The sequence below is a fragment of the Palaemon carinicauda genome, chromosome 8, assembly GCF_036898095.1.
Source record: "Palaemon carinicauda isolate YSFRI2023 chromosome 8, ASM3689809v2, whole genome shotgun sequence".
Lineage (NCBI taxonomy): Eukaryota > Metazoa > Arthropoda > Malacostraca > Decapoda > Palaemonidae > Palaemon > Palaemon carinicauda.
In genome coordinates, this window is record NC_090732.1 from 162,945,961 (window position 1) to 162,960,465 (window position 14,505).

Below are 14,505 nucleotides of genomic sequence, written 5' to 3' on the forward strand. Positions count from 1 at the left end.
CTGTGCTGCACCCGCCTGCACTCGCTGCACCCAGTCGCAGCTCCATCTGCCAGGCGTACGATGTTGAACCACTTTCGGAGTTTGCTGTTCACAGTGTTGTTCAGCCTCAGCCTTCTTTAAGGCAACCCTTGCTTTGGGATCAGGAGAGTTACACTCTTCCTCCTCCTCCCCTTGCTGCTCCTCCAGTGGTGCAACTCTCGGTTGGGGTACAACAACCTCTCCCCTCCGTGAGTCTGTCTGCTCAACCAGCGCTGCACCGAGTTCAACCCTCATCTAGGCAAGCTCATCTACACCATGCACTTGCGCCTCAGGAGCCTCAGCTTGCTAGAACTTTACCTTGTTCTGCGCAGCCTCAACCTTCTCATGCTCCACTCATCTCTCAGGAACAGGAACGGACTACTCCGCCTCCGTCCTCCGCTTAGCTGGTACAATCCTTGGGTGCAACTCTTGCTAGGAGTCAACCTCCTTCACCCTTGCACCTGCCTTCTGCTCCGTCTGTTGTTCAGCCTATGCAGTCTGAACCTCAGGTTTTCCCTCAAGTTGAGGAAACCTCTGTTGTTGTTCCAGCTCGTTCTGACTCTGCTGTTCAGCATACCATGGTTCAACCCCATGCAAGCATGCATTAAGCACTCTAGCACTGGTCATGGAATTTCTGAGAAATGTTAAACGCCATGCACACGCTCTGCTTTCCTTTCAGCAGGCTCTGCTTACAGCAGGCTCTACTTCCTACATGCTCAGCATTCAGCATGCTCTGCATTCAGCATGCTCTGCATACAACATGCTCTGCATACAGCATGCTCTGCATTCAGCATGCTCTGCATACAGCATACTCTGCATACATCATGCTCTGCATACCTTACCGCATGCTTCTCAACACATCTTGGGTTGTTGCCAACTCACTAGACTGTCAAGCAGTTTCATAACGTTGCCTTCTAGTCTGCTGCTTTGCACCAGTGAACCCTCACTCAGAGAACTTAGCTTTTCTAGGATAAGGTCCCTGTAGATGAGAAAGTTCTTTTCTCCCTCCTTCTGATATTCCCTTGAGGACTCTGTCATTTGGAGGGAGCCTTTAGCTGCATAACCTCTTATGGACTTTTATTTAAGCATAACATGCTTACAGGGAAGGTAATGGTTACACTTCAGCCGCTAATCCCGTCTGTTACCACACCTGCTCCCATAGACCTTGAGCTGTGTTGCATGACATGCAGTCCAAGCTTAGTCCTTGTTAGAGGATTTTTTGTTTACGGAGTCAATGTGTCACGGGGAAGACGTTCAACAACCAACAGAAGGGACTTGTTGTGACGCAGTGGGCAACCTCAGCAACCCGTTAAGGAGTTGTCTGTACGACCCGGACAGTCTAGACAGATTCGGGTTGTCACTGTACTTCCTCGCTTGCCCATGATTGACAGTTTACAGACTGTGCAGCAGTATCATGATCTTGTGTCCGGCTCCGTCAGACGACTGGCTTTTAAGAGCTCCCTCAAGTCGTCGCTGTCTGGAGATTTTCAAATGGACTATGGATCTGACCAAGGAACTGGGCCTCCTGGTCAATTTTGAGGAGTCTCAGCTCGTTCCATCCCAGACCATTGTCTCCTTGGGTATGGATCTTCAGAGTCGAGCTTTTCGGACTTGTCCGTCGGCCCCAAGGATCTTCCAAGCCCTAGAATGCATCCAGAGCATGCTGAGAAGGAACCGATGCTTAGTCAGGCAGTGGATGAGTCTAACAGGGACACTTTCATCGCTGGCCCTGTTCATCGAGTTAGGGAGACTCCACCTCCGCCCCCTTCAGTATCATCTAGCTGCTCACTGGATAAAGGACATGACGCTAGAGACGGGTTCAGTTCCTGTTTCCGAAGAGATGAGGTCTACTCTAACGTGGTGGAAGAACAGCATTCTTCTCAAGGAAGGTCTACCATTGGCTGTTCAGTCCTCCGACCACCGTCTCTTCTCGGACGCATCGGACACGGGCTGGGGTGCGACACTGGACGGACAGGAATGCTCGGGAACATGGAATCAGGAGCAAAGGACACTTCACATCTATTGCAAGGAGTTGTTGGCAGTTCATTTGGCCTTGATAAACTTCAAGTCCCTCCAGCTTAACAAGGTGGTGGAGGTGAACTCCGACTACACCACAGCCTTGGCTTACATCTCCAAGCAGGGAGGGACTCATTCGAGGAAGTTGTTCGAGATCGCAAGGGACCTCCTCATTTGGTCAAAAGATCGAAAGCTCACGCTGGTAACGAGGCTCATTCAGGGCGATATGAATGTCATGGCAGATCGCCTCAGCCGGAAGGGTCAGGTCTTCCCCACAGAGTGGACCCTTCACAAGAATGTTTGCAGCAGACTTTGGGCCCTGTGGGATCAGCCAACCATAGATCTATTCGCTACCTCGACGACCAAGAGGCTCCTCTTGTATTGTTCTCCGATTCCAGACCCAGCAGCAGTTCGCGTGGATGCCTTTCTGCTGGATTGGTCCCATCTCAACCTGTATGCATTCCCGCCGTTCAAGATTGTCAACAGGGTACTTCAGAAGTTCGCCTCTCACAAAGGGACACGGCTGACGTTGGTTGCTCCCCTCTGGCCCGCGAGAGAATGTTTCACTGAGGTACTGCAATGGCTGGTCGACGTTCCCAGGACTCTTCCTCCTAGAGTGGACCTTCTGCGTCAACCTCACGTAAAGAAGGTACTCCCACCTCCACGCTCTTCGTCTGACTGTCTTCAGACTATCGAAAGACTCTCAAGAGCTAGAGGCTTTTCGAAGGAGGCAGCCAGAGCGATTGCCAGAGCAAGGACGACATCCACTCTCAGAGTCTATCAGTCTTTATGGGAAGTCTTCCGAAGCTGGTGCAAGGCCAATGCAGTTTTCCTCAACCAGTACCAATGTAACCCAGATTGCTGACTTCCTGTTACATCTAAGGAACGTAAGCTCCCTATCAGCTCCTACGATCAAGGGTTACAGAAGTTTGTTGGCAGCGGTTTTCCGCCACAGAGGCTTGGATCTTTCCTCCAACAAAGATCTACAGGACCTCTTAGGTCTTTTGAGACCTCAAAGGAACGTCGGTTGTCCACTCCAGGCTGGAATCTAGACGTGGTCCTAAGGTTCCTAATGTCATCAGGATTTGAACCGCTCCAATCAGCCTCTTTTAAGGACCTCACATTAAAAAACTCTTTTCCTCGTGTGCTTAGCAACAGGTAAAAGAGTAAGTGAGATCCACGCCTTCAGCAGGAACATAGGTTTCACATCTGAAACGGCTACATGTTCCTTGCGGCTCGGTTTTTTTGGCTAAAACGAGCTTCCTTCCCGTCCTTGCCCTAAGTCGTTCGAGATCCCAAGCCTGTCCAACATGGTGGGGAACGAACTAGAGAGAGTACTTTGCCCTGTTAGAGCTCTTAAGTACTATTTAAGAAGGTCAAAACCATTACGAGGACAATCAGAAGCCTTATGGTGTGCTATCAAGAAGCCTTCTCTACCAATGTCTAAGAACTCAGTTTCTTACTACATCAGGCTTCTGATTAGAGAAGCAAATTCTCATCTGAAGGAAGAAGACCTTGCTTTGCTGAAGGTAAGGACACATGAAGTGAGAGCTGTGGCTACTTCAGTGGCCTTCAAACAGAACCGTTCTCTGCAGAGTGTTATGGATGCAACCTATTGGAGAAGCAAGTCAGTGTTCGCATCATTCTATCTCAAAGATGTCCAGTCTCTTTACGAGTACTGCTACACCCTGGGTCCATTCGTAGCAACGAATGCAGTAGTAGGCGAGGGCTCAGCCACTACATTCCCATAATTCCATAACTTTTTAACCTTTCTCTTGAATACTTTTTATGGGTTGTTCGGTCGGCTAAGAAGCCTTCCACATCCTTTTTGATTTGGCGGGTGGTCAATTCTTTCTTGAGAAGCGCCGAGGTTAAAGGTTGTGATGAGGTCCTTTAGTATGGGTTGCAGCCCTGTATACTTTAGCACCTTTGGGTTGATTCAGCCTCCAAGAGGAACGCTGCGCTCAGTAAGGAAGACGAACTTAAAAAAGAGACAGAGTAACGGTTCAATTCGACTTCCTTACCAGGTACTTATTATTTCATTGTTATTTGAGATAACTGTTATATGAAATATGGGATACTTAGCTATCCTTTAATCTTGTACACTGGTTTTCACCCACCCCCCTGGGTGTGAATCAGCTACATGATTATCGGGTAAGTTTAATATTGAAAAATGTTATTTTCATTAGTAAAATAAATTTTTGAATATACTTACCCGATAATCATGATTTAATTGACCCTCCCTTCCTCCCCATAGAGAACCAGTGGGACCGAGGAATAATTGAGGAGGTGTCAACAAGAAGTACTTGAGTACCTGGCCACAGGTGGCGCTGGTAAGAACACCCCCTTCTAGTATTGTGATAGCTGGCGTATCCCTCCATAGAATTCTGTCGGGCAACAGAGTTGACAGCTACATGATTATCGGGTAAGTATATTCAAAAATTTATTTTACTAATGAAAATAACATATTGGAAAGCTGAAAGTGAGGGACAGTAATTAATTTACAGTTCTGTACTGTATTTTGGTGTTAAGGGAACACATATTATTATTACTAGCTAAGCTACAATCCTAGTTGGAAAAGTATGATGCTATAAGCCCAAAGACTCCTATGGGTTAAATAGCCCAGTGAGGAAGGGAAATAAACAAACTACAAGAGAAGTAATGAACAATTAAAATAAAATATTTTAAAAAGAATAACAACATTAAAATAGATTTTCCATATATAAACAATTAACCCCCAATGGACGTACTGGTACGTTTCACAAAACTCATCCCTTTACCTCCATGGACGTACCGGTACGTCCTTGCAAAAAACTGTTTTTAACATTATGAAAATTAAGGCTGTTAGAGCAATTTAAAAAAAATATATTGCAAAATGTGCTTGAAAAAAAAAAATGCTGGGGGGTTAAGGGTTGGAAAGTTCCAAATAGCGTTGGGCTTAAAGGGTTAAAGTTTCAAAAAACAAGAGAAAGAGAAATAAGATAGAATATTTTGTCTAAGTGTATCCTTAAGCAAGAGAACTTCTAAGAACTTCCATTGCCATTTAAGCTGTTAATTGTAACCGACGACAATATTTCATTGTTCTGCAGCGGATGATACTGATGTAGTGTGGTGAGTTTTTGGATATGGTGTTGTTGCTTGCACCATATTTGTTCATTGGTATGGCTCGCCAGGCCAATCAGTGGTTTGCATACCTTATCACATGTTTGACACATCAGGTTAGTATTTGTGGCTGCAGGGACATGTTGCTGCTACCTTTTAAGGGGGAGGTATTATGCGCGATCGTGCTTCCAGTTACCGGCAAGAATTTCTGATTGGTTAATGGAATTTTGAATTTCTTTAAGGCTGACTTAGTTTGGTTACTGTTTTGTACCTCTTTTTGGGGGTGCCAGGCCTTTGTTGGCCAATTTTTAGGTGGTCTATATAAAATTTGGCATACGAATCACCTGATGTAACCAGCATAGTTGGCATATGGTGAGTATAGCTTCTAATCTATGGATTTTATTTGTTCCAGAATCTCTGGAATTTGATCTTTCCAGGTGAGATCCAGAATTTTCTGCTAACAGAAAGTTTGAAAATATTCTAGTTGCTCGAGATGGTGTCAACACTTGTATAGTCTAGGTGTCTGCACCATAGAGTAGACCGAAGATTAATACTGCTTCATATGCGGTACTTGGACTTTCTTTGCAGGATGCACATGGGGTATGCCTCGTGCATACCCCATGAGTATCTTCTCTCGTAACCAGCTTAACCCAACCTTTAGGTCAGAAGTTATGGGCTAATGGAAGATAATGGGTTTTGTAAAAAAGTAAATTATTTTTGAGGTGTTAGATATTCTAATTGGTAGTTAAAATTTAAGAAATTTTAATTAGTTTACAGAGCATTGAGTGGTGCAGGGGAAAAGCAGAGCAGTATGGCATAGGTGGAACTAGTAAAGTAAAATTTATTTTGAATGATTGTATCAGTTAGGAAAGATTATTAATTATTAGTATACTGTAATGAGCTGTGTATGTGAATGAAACTTAGATGCAATAGTTCTCAAGATTAAAGCAAATCCACAAGTTATTTAAGGTGGTACTTGCTGCATTATCATTTCTTAGGAAATATCTTTAGTTGAATAACTGAACTGTTTTAGATATTGGGAATAAGAAGAGTCAATGCCTGTTCAAAATATTTGATAAACAAATTGTGTTACATTTATCCTCTAAAATTGATAAATTTTTTTTTTAATTTCTTTGCATCAGTTTAGTTATTTTTTGTTTCCTTAGTAACTGTGGCTGCCTCGTTTATTTATCATTTGATAAGTAAAGGTTACATTAATGTGTCTTAGTGTTTTTTCTCAGTACTATAGTCACAATTATTATATTTTGATAAATTTTACCAAGCGTCTTGTTAATAACATCATAGGAAGGGTTTGTTATCATGAAATTATGTGACGTATTTTATCGATTCTGGCAATTTTTATGTAATGTATGAGTTTAAGAACTTGCTACAGCAATACACATTTTAAATTGATTTTGTGAATGAAATGGGGATCAGGTATCTCTTGATGTTGCCGGTCAGCTACATAGGGTAAATTATCTGGGCCTTGACACATGAAACAAAAAGTTTGTTTCACAATTATTGTGTGATTAATGAATAATGTACAAATTGTTGGGCATTATGAAAAATTTCAGGTCAGTAATCTGCAATGTATATGGCACATTTGGTTATGAAAAAAATTTATATTAGAAATATTAAAAGTGAAGAAACAAGTGCCAAGACTAAAACTTATGTCTTGATGTATTTCCAAGATTGTATTTTGCAAAAAAAAAGTATGCATTTCTAATACTGTAGTTATTCTAACAGGTTTGTTACATATGCAATTGTTTGTACTATATACGTCTGTAGACACTGAATACAGTGATGTAACTCATGCCATTTTTTTTTCATAAGGTAAACAGATGAGTCACTGGCTTAAGCAATGAAGTTGTAAGTGTACATTTATATATAATGTTATATATAGTTAATAAATTATTACCTTTAGGGTCTACAGTCGTGTATCATGTAAATGAAGTTGCCAAATTACTGGAAAAGTTAGTAAAAATCTGCCATGTTAATAATTCTAGTTGAACTCTTCTTCCTTTGCAATTTACAGCGTATTCCAGCTCCCATGTTTTTATACAGCTGAAAGTTTACATCTTCAAGTTGGTATGCAATATGAAACTTATACTCTCAGGGAGGAATCTCTGCAGCTTAATCCGTAAGGTTACATTGAAAGAGTTGTCCCTATATGTAATAGGAAGTGGGTTACTTTCATGTTTCCTTAGCAGAAGATATATGCATTCCGTGCGTTTGAAGATGATATTTTAAGAACTCTGTGATCGTGCTGCAACTTTTGTACTTTAGTGGTGTATTTGACTGGAGAAGTTACCAGGAACAGTTAATAGAGTAGATTTTGGCTGCTATCTGACATGGGCATTGGAATAGGAGTGTTTCCTTTAGATAATAATACAGTATATAAATTTGAATATATATATATATATATATATATATATATATATATATATATATATATATATATATATATATATATATATATATATATACAGTATATATATATATGTATATATATATATATATATATATATATATATATATATATATGTATATATATATATGTATATATATATATATATATATATATATATATATATATATATATATATATATATATATGTATATATATAATGGCAATGTAAATAATATAGCATATATTCCTTATTCACCTTTGCTGTATGGGTGCTGGACTCAAGTTCCCTGGTCAGTAGATATATAGTTCTGTAAGTGATAAAACTGCTATGAAGTGAAAATTGATGTGAATTGCAGTCGATGCAGTGTATGAATAATGTGTATTCTGTTATTACGATTATAAGGAAGTCATAAATATGCATATTCAATTTATAAAAGTTTTATAATTATATTTTTGTACAGCATGAACCCCACGTTTTAGTTTGATAATAGGTTACTCTATATGTTTTGTAGAGTATTTTTTTTTTCTTGATTAATGAGTAAAATGCCTTTATAGTTAGTATTAAGTCATTGCCTGTTGAAACATTTACACTCAAAGAAAAGTTAGAGCAATATAACACCATTTCTCTTAAGGAAAAGCATCTTTGAAATGGTGCTGCTCCTATTGTGTTACAAAATTAGTATTTTACAGTACTTAAAAGCCTTTTCATTGGTTATTTTATATTCAAAACTCTTTTTTTCTCAACAAAGGGGTTTGCTTTATATAACTCTTTTTTAGTAGACTCCCTTTGTTGTATCATCTAACCTCATCACAAGCTGCAATATTTTAGGTATGCTTTGTAAAGTTTTTCATTGTCTCTCCTATTATGCGAGAGAAATGGTAGGACGGTGTTAGCTTCCGAGTTATTCAGTCATTTGCTTTCAAAAAGTAACTGGTATTAGAAACTTCCATTTTTCTTTGTTTGTGCTTTATAAGAAAAGGGTTATTTTTGTATATATTGAATAAGGTAGTTCCTATTGTGAATATTGTAGAAGATAGATATAAATTTTATGATAAGGACAGTGCGCTTCACTCAATTTTTACTCTTTATATTAGCTTGTTCATAGACTCTTGTCAAGGGTTGAAAATAATCTTTAACACCTCCCTGTTAATTTTCTAAATACAGAAACAGATAATTTCAGACTTTTTATTTACATTTTATGCAGCATTCAATATATAATTTCCCATTTGTTCATACGCGAGATACAAACCATCATCCTTTATGTATGAAACGGTCTTCAGCGTGCGAGCTTGATGACTCTTGAAATATTCTATGAGGTAACTAACAGCAGGTTTGAGTAAGGGCGAGGAACCCCACCCCCTTATCTGTCAAAGTCTCTTCACCCAAGTTTTTGGCTGCATCGGGTACAGACGTGCTGATGCACCCTCAAGCGAACTTTTCAATGGATTTATCTTCAGGAAGTGAATAGTGGCTTTTAACTTTGTGATTGTGTGAACCAAGAAATCGTTGCGGGAGGATGGACTTTGCACCCGGTGATTTTGTTAAACCAGCAGTAAATCCATACACTCTGTTCTTGCCTAGGGCAGGATTGTACTCGGTCATCACTGCATATTTTTGTAGAAGCATCTAAACGTGTCTTTGAAGTGACTGCGTATTTGGCCACTTCAGGACACTGCTACCTTATTGCTGCTAATACACGCATCTTTCCTAAATGTATGTTAGAAACTGATAAGAGCCAGTCCATCCCCAAACTTGAATAAACCGCCATTTTGTTTGGATGTCGTTTGACCAAATTCTGTAGTTGATAGAATTGCATCTTGATATTTATACTACTGTTTCCATTTGGTCTGACAGCCCTACAATTGGTTACACAATTAAAATAGGACTTCCCCATTTGTTCTTAACATTCAAGAAAAGAATACCGTATTGTATTAAATTGGCGTTAACTCACTTCTGAAACATGTTCCCACATCAAGTAATCCACTCGACCTCACATCACTTGGAAGTCGCCACCAAGCACCTTCTTAAAAATAATTAATGGCTTCATGTTACCTGGACCAGAGCAAGTTGCTAACTAATGTGCCTGTCCCATTAGACTTCCTCCACCACATACATAATATATATATATATATATATATATATATATATATATATATATATATATATATATATACATATACAGTATATATATATATATATATATATATATATATATATATATATAATTATATATATATATATATATATATATATATATATATGAATGGTTATTGATATGATGATTCCGACCACAAGTAATTTCTTCCTCACATATTGTTATTTTAAATGGGGTATCTCCACCTGCTGTAATAATTGTATATTTTTAACTAAATATTTAATATCTAAATTTTCTTGAAATTTGTTTTATGACTGGTTTTTTCTTCCAACGGTAGGTCTATATAGTTTACCAGCACAGTATTGGATAGTTCTTAACTTACGGGTTATTTACCAGAAATTCTAAAACCTAAAAAGGTTATATTACCATATTTATTATATCTTATAATCATGTATCCTACATTTATTAAATCTATTATATATTACTACGGTATTCTTTGAATTTTTGGTACTTCACGAGACCCTTAAATCAATTTCTGTGAACAAGTCAGGCCCGATTATGGTCCCTCCCATGTAAATTCCTGTCTATACCCCATAGGTATCCTACCACTAGATGCTGCGAGACCCATATCAACCAATGGGAGCGCATACGTGAAGACTGCTGCTAATTTGGGACGGGAGAGGTGAGCGGTGGCTAGCATGGTTATCAATGGAAATAAATTTCATTTACATACCACTTCAAGATTTACCTAGCTTATATTTTAATGTTACACTGAATAGATAATACATTATTATTATTATTATTATTATTATTATTAGCTAAGCTACAACCATAGTTGGAAAATCAAGATGCTATAAGTGCAAGTGCTCCAACAGGGAAAAATAGCCCAGTGAGGAAAAGAAATACTGTAAGGAAATAAATAATGGATATAAGAAGTTATGAACAATTAAAATAAAATATTTTGAAAACATTAACTACATTAAAAAGTTATTTTCTATATAAACTATAAAAAGACATGTCAGCCTGTTCAACATAAAACATTTGGTGCAAGTTTGAACTTTTGAAGTTCTACTGATTCAGTTACCTGATTAGGAAGATCATTCCACAACTTGGTTACAGCTGAATTAAACCTTCTAGAGTACTGTTTAGTATTGAGCCTCATGATGGAGAAGGCCTGACTATTAGAATTAACTGCATGCCTAGTATTACGAACAGGACAGAACTGTCCAGGAAGATCTGAATGTAAAGGATGTTCAGAATTATAAAATCTTATGCAACATGCATAATGAACTAATTGAACGATGGTGTCAGAGATTAATACTTAAATCAGGAATAAGAAATTTAAAAGACCGTAAGTTCCTGTCCAACAAATTAAGATGAGAATCGGCAGCTGAAGACCAGACCAGACAGGAGAACAATAATCAAAACAAGGTAGAATGAAATAATTAGAATACTCAGAATAGATTGATCATAAAATCGTAAAAGACTTTCTCAATAAGCCAAGTTTTTATCCAATTTAAAAGACACAGACTTAATGTGTTTGTCAAAAGTAAATTTGCTGTCGAGAATTGCACCTAAAATCTTAAAAGAGTCATACAAAGTTGAAGGAACCTTATCAATGCTGAGATCCGGATGTTGAGGAGTTACTGTCCTTGACCTACTTACAATTATACTTTGAGTTTTGTTAGGATTCAACTTCATACCCCATATTGGCACCATGCACTAATTTTAGCTGGATCTCTATTAAGGGATTCAGCAACCCCAGATCTACATTCAGGAGATGGACTTGATGCAAAGAGAGTAGCATCATCTGCATATGCAACCAGCTTGTTTTCAAGGCTAAACCGCATGTCATGTCTAGGCTATATAGTATGAAAAGTAAAGGGCCAAAAACACTACCCTGAGGAACACCAGATATCAAATTCCTATACTCACTATGGTGCCCATCAACAACAACTCTTTGCAATCTATTATTTGAAAATTCAGTAATAATGCTAAGAAATGACCCACCCACTCCCAACTGTTTTGAGTTGGAAAACAGGGGCTACATGATTAACATGGTCAAAGGCAGCACTGAAATCAAGGCCAATCATAAGAACTTCCTGACCAAAATCAAGGGATTTCTGTACAGTATTGGAGATTGTAAGAGGGGCGTCACATTCTCTAGGTCCTTTACGCAACCCAAATTGCTAACTAGGGATCAGATGATCACCTTAAGCAAATCTATATTGATGTTTTGCCAAAAGACGTTAAAAATCTCTAGATAATATGGGAAGTATGGTAATTCGGTGGTAATCAGTTGAACTTGAGCTACCACAAACATATTTACACAGTGGAGTAACATTACCAATTCTCCATCAAGTGCTAAAAGCTCCTCCTCTTGCTAATTTGCACAAAATAACATAACTTTGAAATTAAGAAATCTGCAGTCTTCATAAGAGACAAATGAATAATACCATTTGGGTCTACACCTCCATAAGCTTCAAGGTCCATCAACAGAGCTTCAAGGTCCATTAACAGAGCTTTAATATCGTGAGATTGAAAAGCTAAACTAGTTAGTTTAGCCTCAGGAAAACAGGAATAAGGAAGATCAAGCTTCTCATTATATACATTAAGAATATCAGAATGGGTCCCTAGAGATTGTTAAAAAAAAAAAAAAAAAAAAAAAAAAAAAAAACCTAGGGTAAGGAAGAGAAGACAATGAATTGATGAACTAAGAAAGTTTGTGGGTGTGAACTGGCACAGAAAGATCATACACAGACAAGTGGAAGGACATGTCTGAGGTATTTGTTCTGCAATGGACTGGTAACAGCTGATGATGATGATATGTATATATATATATATATATATATATATATATATATATATATATATATGTGTGTGTGTGTGTGTGTGTGTGTGCCTACGCCTATTGACGCAAAAAGGCCTTTGTTATATTTCACCAGTCGTCTCTATCTTCATAGGTCTCAGCTATTTAGGCCTGGGTCTTCCAACTCTTCTAGTGCCTTTTGGAGCCCAGTTGAAAGTTTGGTGAACTAATCTCTATTGGGAGTGCAAAGACCATGCCTAAACCATTCCCATTTACACATCACTAGAGTAATTTCTCTTATAGTTTCGTTTCTAATCCTTTCTTGCCAGTCAACTCCCAATATTCTTCTAAGGGCTTTGTTCTCAAATCTACAAAATACTTTGGATATTGTTTCATTACCATACCACGACTCATGTCCATACAGTAACACCGATCTCATTAAACTGATATATAGTCTGATTTTTATATCTAATTTCAAGGAATTTTATTTCCAAATTTTACTCAACCTAGTCATTGTCTGATTTATTTTTCTTTTTTCAATCTTTTATTAAACTCAAATTCTAAATATTCTGTATTAGAGATCATAGTTCCTAAATATTTATATAAATGATTCCACCTCATTAATCCTTTCTCCTTCCAATGATATTTCATCTTATTGCATATTCTGTTTTCATCACCCCTCTTTCTTCTATTTATCTTGGGCCCACCCTTATGTGATATTTCCATTCTAGTAAGAAAGCTTTGCAAGTCCTGTAGTGTTCTGCTAATAAGGACAGTGTCATTAGCATATTCTAGGTCAGCTAATTTCCTGTTATCAATCCAGTCCAATCTCTCATTACCATCCCCAACTATTTTATGTATTACAAAATCCATGAAGGGGATAAACATAAGTGACAACACATTTCCTTGGAGTACTCCACTATTCACTGGAAATTCCTTTGGTAGGACTCCACTAACATTAACTTTGTACTTGCTATGCTCATGAAGAGACTTAATCAAATTTATATATTTAAGGGGATCTCCATAATAACACAGGACTCTCCACAAAATTGGCGGTAGCACACTATACAAAGGCTTTTTCATAGTCCACAAATGCCATCAGAAGTGGATTTTTATATTCTACACGTTGCTGTACTTGTCTTAGTATGAAAATTTGGTCAGTACAACTGCCTTTTCTAAATCCTGCTTGTTCATCTCTCAGCTTTTCATCAATCTTCCTGGTTTCTTTAGAATGAGCATACTATATATTCCCATGACAATTGATGTAAGTGTGATGCTTCTGTAATTATTGCAATCAGTCAGATTTTATTTTTCACCAACATTCAAGGCTCCCATTCATCGGGGTTTGCCTCTTCACGCCACAGTCTTCAAAATAATCTTATGGGAGTTACTTAATTTTCGGCCAATATCACCTCAGCAGTTATTCCATCTTAACCAGGGGCTTTCCATTTCTTTAGCTTTTTAATGCTAGCTTCGACTTCATACACATCTACTTTATTCATGGGGACATCAAGGTCTTCCTCAGCTTCAAGTACTGTATATCAATTAAAACATTCCCTTCATATCCCCCCCACACACACACACATATATATATATATATATATATATATATATATATATATATATATATATATATATATATATATATATATATATATATATATATATATATATATATGTGTGTGTGTTTATTTCTGTGTATTGACTCTTTAATCACAAGTTGTTTTGACTACACTGAACGTTTGTTGGTGCAGTCAAAAGACACCACAAAACTGCAGTAAACGTACAATAAACAATAGCGATAATTGAATTTGTACTAAACTTTTGATAAGTTCCCGTCGCAAGATGGCTGTCGTCTACACGTATGCTGGGTATGTTTTAGCGTATCTAGTGATAGGATAACTATGGCTATTAACGAGTTTTTTTTTTTTTATTTTTTTTTTTTAAATTATCCTCACCTTTTTGTTTATTGTCTTTTTTTTGCAATACCTTTTTGCTAATTGCCTAAAGCACAAAGATATATTTCATTAAGAAGGAAGAAATATACTATACAT